A 13,660-nucleotide genomic window follows, 5' to 3' on the forward strand; every position below is an offset into this window, starting at 1 on the left:
CAAAAAAGAGCCGTTCGAAAGTCCCTGCTCTCTAGCAGGGACTTGCGAGGGGGTAAAAAGGTTCGCATGAACTACTTTTAGTACCGGCTCTTTTGGTGTGAACGCGATCATGAACTAAGTTCGCATGAACCTTTGTGGGAAAAGTACCGCAGTGTGAACGCGGCTGACGGACGGTCAGGGCCCCTCCCCGTCGCTATATTACGTACAGGGTACCCCTTGCCCGTCAGGCTTCTACGGACAGGGCGTCCCATAGACCACGGACAGCGGACCCCTTGACCGTCAGGCTTACCCAAGATCCTCAGCTACGCTGATTGGATGTTTTAGCTGCAATGCATGCTGGGATTTGGTGTTTATATTATATGAAATCCGGAAAACATTTTAAAAGAATAAAAATAATACTTAATTCCGAGAGCTCTTGCTTTTCTCTTTGAAAGTCATCACATAAGGGCATTGTAATACACGGTTCGGCTGCATTAAATATTACAGATCTGCCATAGTTATTTATTTATAGAGCCCTGATGAGAAGACCTTTGGAAAAACTGAAGAAATGCCGCCGAAACTGAATACTTGACGTGGATCATACATTTATCAACAATTAAAAAACATCTTCAATTTCTCTTCACACAATACGTCTCCTTGCAGTATCAACACTAATTCGGATGACTTTTACATTTGATATAATTCATAGATAGGTTATATTTACTCCATAACGGTGCACAGCTGATATAAAACGACTTGTAGTTTTTAAAGATATTACTGATTTGGATTGAATTTTGAATGTAAGAATGTAAATACTGAGTCTGAAATAGTATAGCAATATGCTGTAAAATTATGTGAAAGCATGAATAAAACTACACATCTTCAGATGTTGTACTACACTAATAATACAAAGTTATTATGGCTGTGTGTACCTTGTGTGCACCGCCTAGTGCAGGGGTCGGCAACCCGCGGCCCACGGGCCGCATGCGGCCCTTTAAGCCCTCTGCTCTGGCTCCCATGAGCTTAGACAAAAATAAGAAGGAAATAAAATAAAAGTATTTGTAGGACTATTTATATTTTGTTGCATGGTTGAAAATGTTTCGTATGTTGTATTTTGAGGTGATACTGTGACACATAAATAAAAAACAAAACGGTTTTAATTAGGTCAACTAAAATATGCGTCACATCCTGCTCCGGTCCCGCGCGAGCGCCTTTTCTTGGAGGCGAATAACCTGACCCCCGGCTCGATGAGCGAACTATGGATAAATCAAAGAAAAGTACCGGAGGAACACAGGATTTAATTCTGCGTGGACAGAGTTGTATGCTTTCACAGCAAACCATGCTGGTTTACCGGTATGTTTGATATGTAGAGAGAAGTTGTCAACGGTGGTGCAGCCTTTACGAGGGAGAGGAAGACAGCTGACGATCGTCAGTCATAATTCAATGGGGTATGTAATTTATTTCAGAAAACACTTTTTGTTATATTCCATGGAATGCTCTTAACGTCCCGATAGCAATGAATATATTAAATGCTTTGACAATAAATACATACAAAAATTAATCTCTGGAAGCCGGAGCGCTGTAAAAAGCACGACCAATCATCTGAGCCGGCCCGGCTAAAATAACTGGATGGCCTACCTGCCTGTCAGCCTTCCATCTGGGCACACACTTATATCGTGCCCTCATTGGTCATGTGTGCGTTCGTGTGTGTTGGAGGAGGGACCAGAAGGTCTGAAGGAAGAGGCATATTTTTTCCGGTTGTGTACTTTCAAATTCTAGCTGGTTTCTCCATTCTTACCTTTAACTCTTTTTAGGGTGCAGATATATGTTTTATTTATTTCAAAGTGGGCCCATTTAATCATATTTGTTTCCCCTTCAAATGTGCAGAGGACTCCCCAAGTGCTGTGTTTAATTTATTTTAAAGTAGGCCTGTGTATTATTTTTAATTCTCCTTATAAAAGTTCTTTGTTTCTTATTAGAGGTTAACAGTTTTATATCATGTAATAAATAGCCTAATAAATGCAAAAAAACTGTAGTTTTTGTCTGATATAACAATAAAAAAACTATGAAATATGTTTTGCGGCTCTAGACAAAACATTTTTTGGGAAAAAGGAGCGAAATGGCTCTTTTGGTCAAAAAGGTTGCAGACCCCTGGCCTAGTGGTTAAAGCACGTTATTGAATTATTGTTTTTATGTGTTATATTTTATTAAAAAAATATTAAGAGTACATACTTTCATAGGGGGAAAGTAGAAGGTCTGTGATAGAAATATAGAATATAAAAAATCAAGAAGATACTGTAAGTGATCTCTACAATAAAACAGTTTAGTACAGGATATACAACGATATGAATAGGAGGAGGTGCAAAACAGAAAAACGAATTAACCTTTATTTATACATTAAATAACAGATTAAGGTCTTCTTTTAAATAAGAAAAAAACTTTCGGGGTATCTATCTACAGATAAATAGTAAGCCTGACAAAGTACTTAACGTCTAATATATTGCTTTCCTGCAATGTTAACTATGTTGAAGCACTTATTTTAACTGATATTATACATATGGATTATACTCTTATGTATGTAGATAGAATAAGAAATGTGCAGAATATGACAATTTAATGGTGGAGGTACACACATATTGATAGATGTCTTGTAATGCACTGTTGAGAGACCTGTGACCCAAGTTTTTCATTCATTGCATAACTACACCTAGTTGTGTACATGATATGTCAATACACCTTTAAAATCTTGAAATCTTGAAAGGGATGTGCAAAATAGCCATAATATATAGTCTTTAATTAACTATTAGTAGAGAATAACGAGTAATTAATATACTTTATTACTCGTTTTCATTCATGTCAATTGCAGATACATGTTTAGTCTTCTCAAGCACCAACTATCAAATATCTCTTCTGATTGTTGGCACTTGACAATCACCTTCCCTGAATTGTACTCAGGTGTAACTAAAGTCTGATTTAAGGGTTGTTTATATTTCACATAATTAATCAGAATCTGCAAAGTAACTCAAATAAGTGTAGTGGAGTAAAAATACCAGGTTAACCTCTGAATTGTAGTGGAGTAGAATTACAAAGTATCAATGAGCTGTCATGTGGGTATATATTAATGCTATATATTAATGCTGCGCATTATGGACAGCGATTTTCACCCATTTATTAATTATATGTTTTACATTTGATAACACCAATGTGTTTAATACTGGCAACTTCTAATTGTGGGAAAAACGAAAACGTTCAGTAGAGACGTCCCATAGAACATTTTGCGAAACACAATAGTGTAGTGTGTAGTTCTGGGGGGCGTTCGATTCCAGTTTTGGATAGTCTGGCGTGGTTTCGTTCCATTTCAAACAGCTGTTTGACGCTGCGTAACCTTGGCGCACTGCCACTCCAACATCCAATCCCAGACCTTGAAGAGTAATCACGGGGACTGTAGTCCTAAACGATAGCTGGGGATTATGGGTAGTGTAGTGTCTTCGGCCATCCTAAACTCAAAAATGTTGACAATCGCAATGATGCTCGAAATGTCCCTTATAGGTCTACGTCTGTTTCCGGTTATTTTTATTTTGAAATTCAGTTCCTGACGAACACCAAAAAAGACCGAGATTATGGAATTAAACCAATAAATAAAAGCAAGGATAATTGTGTGTTATTGGTGAGTAAATAACAGTGTGTTATTTTGAAAAGAATAACAAATTAGAAGGAAAAAAAGATTTTAAAAATACGAGGCTCTGAGCCCCATGTATTTTCCTCACAGACGGCAACACTAAAGGTCTACAATAAAGACCTAAATGAATATTTGGGATGTTCTTGCCTTTAGATTCTCCCAATAAGTCCAAGTACAGAGGGTGACTTTGCACAGTTCCACCAAAAAAACGTTAGCATTCGTGAAGTAATCTTCATCATAACTAGCAAACTAAACATCATGTACATGTACTGCACAAATAATCGGAAATAAAAACTCATTACTCGCATAAAATGACATCAAAACATATTTTAATGGCCAAATGAACCTTAAAATAGGCATTTTCCACCGAGAATAACACGAAGGTCGGCCATTGTTGTTGATCACGTGGTCTGGGAGCTGTTGCAGCGTCCATAGCAACCACCTTAGCAACCATGAATGTGTACACATTCATGAAGTAATCTTCGTCATAACTAGCAAACTAAACATCATGTACATGTACTGCACAAATAATCAGAAATAAAAACTCATTACTCGCATAAAATGACATCAAAACACATTTTAATGGCCAAATGAACCTTAAAATAGGCATTTCCCACCGAGAATAACACGAAGGTCGGCCATCGTTGTTGATCACGTGGTCTATGAAGGTCTATGGGACGCCCTGCCCGTAGAAGCCTGACGGTCAAGGGGTCTGCTGTCCGCAATGAAGGTCTATGGGACGCCCTGCCCGTAGAAGCCTGACGGGCAAGGGGTACCCTGTACGTAATATAGCGACGGGGAGGGGCCCTGACCGTCCGTCAATATGTGACGGGATGGGAGTGAGAACGTGTTGGTGTGTGTGTGTGTGTGTGTGTGTGTGTGTGTGTGTGTGTGTGTGTGTGTGTGTGTGTGTGTGTGTGTGTGTGTGTGTGTGTGTGTGTGTGTGTGTGTGTGTGTGTGTGTGTGTGTGTGTGTGTGTGTGTGTGTGTGTGTGTGTGTGTGTGTGTGTGTGTGTGTGTGTGTGTGTGTGTGTGTGTGTGTGTGTGTGTGTGTGTGTGTGTGTGTGTGTGTGTGTGTGTGTGTGTGTGTGTGTGTGTGTGTGTGTGTGTGTGTGTGTGTGTGTGTGTGTGTGTCTGTCAGGCCCGGCTCCAGGATGAAATGACTGAGGGGGCTGATAAAAAATCCGAGTGGGCGTTTATTTTTCACAACAACGAAAAAATACTGGCAATGTAATGAATTGACACACCAAGCTTTTTTCCTTCTCACTGCTCTACAATCTCTTTGCTTCTTTATTTTTATTCCGAATTTGCCCCTCTCATTCCGTTCTTTTCCTCTGATCTTTAATAATAGATAGTCCATTATCAGATGGTTGCACTTTGGTTAACAGACTAACTTTGATTTCCTCAATTCATAAATTGACAGGCTCTGTAATTATACCATAACCTTTTCTCCTCTATCCCTTAACTCCTCTTCATATACAGATTTACTTACCTCTAGTCAGGTCAGGATTAAAGAAACATTAATCTGGTTGATTTTTTATTTCCAGGATTGAATGTTCAAATCGAGGCCTAAAACCTGGCATTTCATAAGAAAGTGACTAATATATAAAACAAATGTAATATTGGATCAAATACTGCACCAAATGGACAGACACAGATTCAAAATAAAAATAAAGTCCCCATGGTCGGGTCTGCTCTCTGTTCCGAGAATAACCACTAAACATGGAAAAGCAGCTTTGAGTTATTATGCCCCAACAATTTGGAACAAACTGCCGAAATCGTGCACGTCCGCTGAAACAATTCCTATTTTAAAATCCCGACTAAAACCGCACCTATTTGCCGCTGCTTTCAATTGAGCTGCCCATACTCACTACAGTATGCCTTTTTAGTCATGTATTCTGTACCTGCTGTGTTTATTTATTTAATTTATTTCATTACCTTTGCTTATTATGCCTGTTTTTAAATGCCTTTTTAATAATGTATTCATGCTGTATTTGTTCTTAAATGTCTTTTGCTTTTAATCTGTAAAGCACTTTGAATCGCCACGTGCTGAAAAGTGCTATAGAAATAAAATTGCCTTGCCTTGGTTTGTCTCTGGAGTCTAACTGCCATGAGAAATATCAAATTAATGTTCTAAAATCCGTCACTAGATGTCGCTCATTGTACCAATACGGTTGATATAATACATAACATATTATTACTATAGTAAAAGGGCTCGCTTTGGCAAAAACCTGATCCATACCGGCAGCCCTAAATAATAACAAGTAACCATCATGTGTGGTGCTATCTGTAGTTGTCTGTCTTATTTTTTGTTGATGTCATATTGTTTTCACCAGGGCCGGCCCTTGGTATAGGCAGTATAGGCAAATGCTAAGGGCGCATGAACCCATCGGGGGCGCCGAAAATTGGGGAGAAAAATGACATCATGTATTTTTTAGCTGCCCGTATTATAACAGACAAAGACTCATTCTGAAAACTGCACTGGAACAACTTAACTTCAAGGACATGGATTTCAAGTCAATACACGAAAGTAAATCAAGAAATGAAGTCAATAAGCTGATCTTCAAGTTCCTCAAAAACACTGGTCTGAGGACAAGCATTTAATATAAACATTTAATAAATCAACAGTAGGTGGCGATATATGCTCCAAGTGGAAGCGATTCGCCATTAAAGAAAAAAGAAGAAGAAGAAGTAGTAGAAGAAGAAGAAATAGCTAACGCTACAAACAGGCACAACACTGTTACTCTGTTTTTACTGACATGTAACATTTGATTTCACCTTGCTCTATTTTTTTTAACGCACGTTCAAAAACGAGAACATTTTCGGGAGTTTCAACCGGGTATCAGCCACCGGAAACAGGGACTCTGCCCGGAAAACAGGGACTCTGCCCGGAAAACAGGGACGTTTTGGTCCCCCATCCGACCGTGTTTACAGCTAGCACACACGCATTAACGGAGCGTCCACACTACAGCTTCAAAAAAAGCTTGGAGATGGGCGTGTCTGTAGCTTGGGGATTTTATTCAAGCAACACGACCAACAACCAATCACATGAATCTCCCGCCCCCGACATACAAAGCAAAAAACCCCGGGGATTTTATGGGAGCAATATATATATATATATAACTCCCCAAACAGGCGAAAACCTACCAGTTTCACCCACTGTCTCTGCCACCTCCCTTCATGCCTGGTTCCTCCGGTTTGTATCCCGGTATAGGTGAAGAGGGTCTGGTCATACAAAACCGGGTGATTTGCTACAGCGATAATTAGTTTCTCCTCCAACTTTTTTTGAAATATAGAAATGAACGGCGGGATATCTCTCCCAGCTTAGACACGGTTTGATTGGCTACGGCTTGAGCTGTCAGATTTTCCGAAACGGGATTTGATTGGCTGGCGCTGGCTGACGGAGACAGACCGCTATGCTACCCACAATTCAGTTCGGCAAAAAAGCGAGGCAACGTGACGTCACCCCATTCAAAGTGAATGGGCAGATTGGAGTTGTCGACGCTGTAGTGTGGACGGGTCAGCATGGCCAGTCAGCAGTTACTATGGTACTATGGTGATACTGCATTGGCTTTTTAAAGTCACCTGGATTTCAAATAACTACATACGCAGTTTTAACTCACAATGTCCTACTCTGTTTAAATACACCCCCTGAGTTCCCTAGTCATACATTCCCAAAAGGTGAACTGTGTAGCTCTGTACTGTAAAGCAGTTAACAGATTCAATCCCCCCCAAGTCAAGAAACATCTGTTTTCCATGAGGTGGAGCATACTGTATCTACAGTGCATGCCTCATGTTTTGTGTCTCAGAGGAACTGTAAATATTAATAATCCTCAAGAGTCAATACATTCCATCTTTTAACTTTTTAATGTCTGTAGAACCAAAACTTGACCATACTTGACCATTTTTATCATTGTATTCATGTCCTCATTTTCCTGTAATGTATCGTACCTAAATGTTTTGCTGAAGGTTAAAGATGGGGTAGGTAATTTTGGAGAAACCAGCTCGAGTGCGCTAGAATTTGAAAATACTAGTGATGTGTCGGTCGCGAATGCCAAAAAGCAAAAGCCGGCTCTTTGAGCCGGCTTTTCTTGGTGAGCCGAGCCAAATGATCCGGCTCACCAAGAAGAGCCGGAATTCCCATCACTAGAAAACACACAGCCGGAGAAAATCTGCCACTTCCTTACAGAGCCCCTCCTCCAACACACACATGGCCAATGAGGGCACGAGATAAGTTTGTGCACAGATGGAAGGCTGACAGGCAGGTAGGCCATCCAGTTATTTTAGCCGGGCCGGCTAAAATGATTGGTTGTGCTTTTTACGGCTTTTTACAGTACTACGGCTTCGACAGATGACATTTTTTTTTTATGGATCTTCATTGCTATCGGGATGTTAAGAGCATTCCATGGAATATAACAAAAAGTGTATCTCGAGCCTATTTCTCAAACTTATTTACCCCACCTTTAATTTCAACATACAAATGTGTTTAGAATCCTAAAATGTATACATAGGAGTGTGAAGAGCCCCAGTTTTAAACTCCACTGAAATTATTTTTAACTTTTAAAAAGCATGTTTTTGTTGAGCGGCTGTAACCTTAAGCACTCCTGCTTACTTTTCAATCAGTATATATCTTGGCCTGATGTTACATCTTATAATATTGACTTTTCACTGACGTGTGGTTAAAATATATACTCAGAGTCAGGTTTCTGGGTTACAACACACGGCCCCTAAACAAACAGGAATGCCAATCAAACTGCAGCCTTTATATCAGGCTTGTAGCAGGTGGTGAAGTTACTCTCCTGAGTCCCTCTGGGGATGACATCACCAATGTCCGAAAAACATAAGAGGGCTTTATGACATGTGAAAGAAATGATAGGGCTTTGTGGATTGACTTACTTTCCCTCAGGGTGTTGGAGGATGTCTGCTTCCTGCAGATCTGACAAGTTGTTCCATGTGTCCATTAATCATAGCAACATATCCACCCTTAGGTGGCCAGTCGATCAATACCTCATCACACTGCAACAATGTTAGAGCAGCAACAATCGTGATGATCGATTCATATTTAGTCAGTTTCCTATGCAAAAATGACATATATGACATACCGGGACAGAGTTGCACTCTGCATCTCGTTATACTTTGTGTATAGTGACAATAAAAGGCTTTTTTAACTTTTTTTTTTTTTTTTATATATTCAGTACTCGAGTTGAGGGGGGATGAGGGGGGATGGCATCCCCCCTGAAATAAAAACGGTCAAAATCATCCCCCTTCTAAAACTGCCATTCCCCCTTTCCATCCCTTATGTAATTTTATCAATGAACGTGGCACTGGCATTACTGCTATTTCAACATTATTTTTGCGCATTTTGAGTAAAATACTGTGGGCGAGGGAGCACGCACACACGCAATGACATTTTTACCAAGTCACTGACGCTATACTATGCGAGTGCCCTAGAGGGCGCCAGAGCGCCGTGATGCGCCTGTTTGATCGATGCCAGAAGCGCAGGTAACGGTCATCACAATGGCCAAGCGACCAGGAGGACAACGCGATCTGAGGGACTTCATATTTAAAAATACTAAAAATAACATTTCAGCTAAGTCAAGAGTCAGTAATCTTAGTCATTACTCATTACTTTAGTCACCAAAGGTAGAATATATGGACATAAGCAGCAATAACAACTTAGTTTGGAGTTTAGCTACGTTTTTCTCTCGTGTTAGCTAGCTGGTAAGACTCAAAACTGTTGATGAAATGATACCACCAGCACCAGAAGAGCTGAAACCCCTCCTTCAAGCAGTGAACACTCTGGTCATCTCCACAGCTGAGTGTGAACGTGGGTTAAGTCAGATGAACATTTTAACCACAACTAGAAGCTCCCTAGAGGTAAAAAGCATGTCAGCCTTGCTTTTCATCAAGTGTGTTGGCCCTCCACTGAACAAGTTCAGAACTTCAGACCAGATGTATATGTCAAGACTTGGCTTCAAAGACCAAAAAGCATGATTATGAAAATCTTTGGAAACTTCTATGAGATGGGGGAGAGTGGAGTAGGCAGCCATTGACAACATTGGTCCTATTTTGTATTATCTGTATAATCTTTTAATATATTTTCATATTTTGTAAACAATTTCAATTTGCACTTAATGCCCTGTTAAAAAAAGTAACATTGGGAATGTTAACATAAAATATTTGTATTTGAACTGCAATAAAATGATGACAGATCAATATTTTTCTAATTTTTTTCCTCACATTTTTTATGAAGTGTTTAATTTACATAATGATTTAAAGGTGGGGTTGGTAAGTTTTAGAAACCGGCTCGAGATACACTTTGTGTTATATTCCATGGAATGTTCTTAACATCCCGATAGCAATGAATATCTTAAGTGCTTTGACAAAAAATCCATAAAAAAATGTCATCTGTGGAAGCCGTAGTACTGTAAAAAGCACGACCAATCATCTGAGCCGGCCCGGCTAAAATAACTGGATGGCCTACCTGCCTGTCAGCCTTCCATCTGTGCACACATTTATCTCGTGCCCTCATTGGTCATGTGCCGTTCGTGTGTGTTGGAGGAGGGGCTCTGTAAGGAAGTGGCAGATTTTTTCCGGCTGTGTAATTTCAAATTCTAGCGCACTCGAGCTGGTTTCTCCAAAATTACCTACCCCACCTTTAATTAATTACGATACAAATGTAACCCGTTAGATACCAGTTTTGATCGTATACCAGTAACTGCTTTTTTGAAAAAATACACTATAATTCAATATTCTAAAAACTATTTTGACTTTATTATTAGTATAATCAGTTGATCAATCTGAATAATAAATGAGGGACTGTTAACCTACAAGATTTGTACCATAGACTTCCATTATAACCACATTTTTGTATCCCCTCCCCACCTTTAAATTAAAGTGAAAAAAAGATTTTTGCACTAATTGTCCTCTGCATTTGACCCTAAATGTTAGTGGTGCCATGGCAGCCCGGGGTCCGACTCTAATTCTGAAGTGCCTTGGTCAAGAGCAATGAAAGGAGTATCTGAACATCCATAACATGCATGTTGTTTTAGGAGTATAATAATTATCTTTATGCTGGTTGGTCTCCCACCCTCGGCGGGTTATCAGCACAAATGATGTCCCCATATGATAAAATCCACCATCCCCCCCTGATTTTTTTTTACAACTTGAGTACTGCATATATTGTGTCTTCAGCCACTTAAATTGAGATATACTGTTTTTCTCAGGTTTATTTTATATTGAAGTGAATATCAGATCCCCTATAGCCCTATATAAAAAACAAATGAGCAGTTTAATCAACAATAACAAATATCATTAGTAGCAGCACTAATCAAAATTCATTTGTATCCTTGGGTTTGGTTATTTGCTTGTGATATGTAGACATATTGTTTAGTCAACTGACTAGTACTACAATAGAACTATGAGTCAAGGACAATCTGCATTTCAAAATATCCCTCTTAACTCTCTTACTTTGGTATCATCATTCCCCATCAGCATATTTTCTGAATGTGCTGGAACTTCAAAGGCTGATGCTTAGCAGGAATGTGCTGTAAAACTGTAAACATTAGGATGGGGCAATAAACCCGTCAGTTCACACAAACACCCAGCGTGAAAATATATAATTCCACGGTTTACACAGCAACAAACCCATCCCTTTCATGGTGATCACAGCCACAATTAAAATCCCATGTGACTGAAGCCATAGAATGGAGGAAAAACTGTTGCGAGAAGTGTAGAAAATGACATTTCTTTTGAGTGTTTGAGCACAACAGGAATTTGACCCCTGACTCCCATTTACGTTCTATCCTCCTTCATCATGTTAATTCTGGGAAAGAGAGAGGGCTGCAGTCGAAACATGGAAGCTACATTTCACATCCACAGAGGAATGTTGGCGTGTCCTCACAATATTGTCAGTCAGTATGCCAAGATAAGAGCTCTGAGTTCATAAATAAGATTGATGGTGTTTCACATACCACCAGTTCCCGCTCTGTGTTTTCCCATACAAGCATCCGCACTATCTCACAAGTTCATATCCTCTCTGCCCAAGCCCAGGCATGCTTAGTCATTTTAACATATTCCCCATCCAACTATCAAACCACAACACAGGAGACATTAATGGCGCATTTCCACTACACGGCCTCGCTCGGTATGGCTAGGCCTCGTTAGGACTGGCTCACTTTATGGCGCATTTTCCATTACAGTTTAGGAACTGGGGTAGTATCTATAGTAACGCAGTGTAGGCGGAGCCGTGACTCATCTTCGATGAGAGCCCCACAACACAGCCGTTAGCTGTTAGCACTCAGAGCTCACAGCTCCTCATATTTCAGGGTCATACATTTTGATCATTCGAAAAAATACAATTTATTTGAAAGTTCAAGTTTTTATCCTGAACTTTTGAAAAATACAATGATGTATTCAAAATAAAAATAAGTATTTGAAATAATTGTTCAGGTTGAATATTATTTTGATTCAGTTCAGCAATTTTTTTGAATAAAATATTTATTTTCAGATTTTACTTTTATACATATTTTGATATTTGAATCCTTATTTTTTTCAGTTGCAGATTTTTCGTTTTCAGATTCAAAACAATTATTTTTTCAGTTTCAAATCTTGTTTTTTCAGGTTTCACATAGCTTTTCACCTTCAGATCGTTTTTCACTTTCAGATCGTTTTTTTCGCTTTCAGATCTTTTTTTTTTGCTTTCAGACTTTTGGCCCTGATGTTGCTTGGGGGGGGGGGGGGCGGGGCTTAGCAAAGAGTAGTTTGGCTTTAGTTGTAGCCCCCTTGCCAGCAATTCTCTCTCTAGTTTAGCATACTCAGCCTGGTTGTTCCTGGCCCTAGAACCACGATTGTATGGGGCCAGAACAACTGTGAATTAGGACCCGCTAGCCCAGGGGTGGCCAACCCGCGGCTTTCGAGCCGCATGCGGCTCTTTGCCTAGTTTCATGTGGCTCTTCAGTTCATATCGAATTGTATATGTGTGAGTTTGGGGGAGAGACACTGACTCCTGACTAGTGTTGCACGGTGTACCGATACTTGAAAGGTACCGCGATACTCTGCCGTTAAAAACGCTACGATTCCGCCGTTTCATTAGTATCTGTACTTTAAGAATGACGGGGAAAAGTACTCCGGTGAGAAAGCGCCGTTTTAAGAGCCGTGTGTGTTCAGCGCTCTGCTTCCACTCCCTGCACTGCAGCCCTACCTGCAGTCCCTCCCTCTCAAGCACGCTCTAAGTCCCTCCCCTCTCTCGTGCACGCGCTAGCGGCCAGATCATGTGAGAAAACGAGAAGCATGGCTGCAAGTGGGAGTGCAACTGCCGCTGCACCTCGGCTTGTTGACAAAAAAGACGCCAGAAGCGAAATGTGGAAGTATTTTAGCTATATCTCTGACAGTGAGGGCAAGCCTCCTACGGACACCACGAGGCCTGTCTGTAAGAAATATATTTTATTTAATACGAATTATTGTCATTTATTTCATTTATTGTTCTCATTGTTTAAAAGTTTGTGTTATGGTTATGGTTCTGGTGTGAAATAAAGCACAATAATTACATTTAAGACTGTTTCCCTTTTTTTAAGAAAAGTATCGAAAAAGAATCGGAATCGCAATTCTTGACTTGGTATAGAAACCAAAATGTTGGTACCGTGACAACACTAGCTACTCCTGACAGTTAAACCTGATATTTAGTAGTTCTGTTAAGTATTAAATGCTGATCATTCTGACGTAATTTGGCCGATCAAAGTAGTTTGGGCTCGGATAAAATTGCTCCATTACTTTCGTCCCGTGTTACTTTCGTCCCGGCTCTCCCTACATGTGTATGTGTGGTGTCAGGTGTCAGTATGAGAGGATGACAGCGCGTCTAATTGCCCAAGAGCCAATCACAATAATACCTGCGATGCAGTGAACCAATCACCTTTGAGGGGGGGGAAACCTATCTTTGATTAAACACTATCCAGTGTTTCCCCTACCATTGTCTTGGAGGGGCGCTGCGCCCCGCCAACGGAGC

This window comes from Pseudochaenichthys georgianus, chromosome 17, assembly GCF_902827115.2.
Source record: "Pseudochaenichthys georgianus chromosome 17, fPseGeo1.2, whole genome shotgun sequence".
Taxonomy (NCBI): Eukaryota; Metazoa; Chordata; class Actinopteri; order Perciformes; family Channichthyidae; genus Pseudochaenichthys; species Pseudochaenichthys georgianus.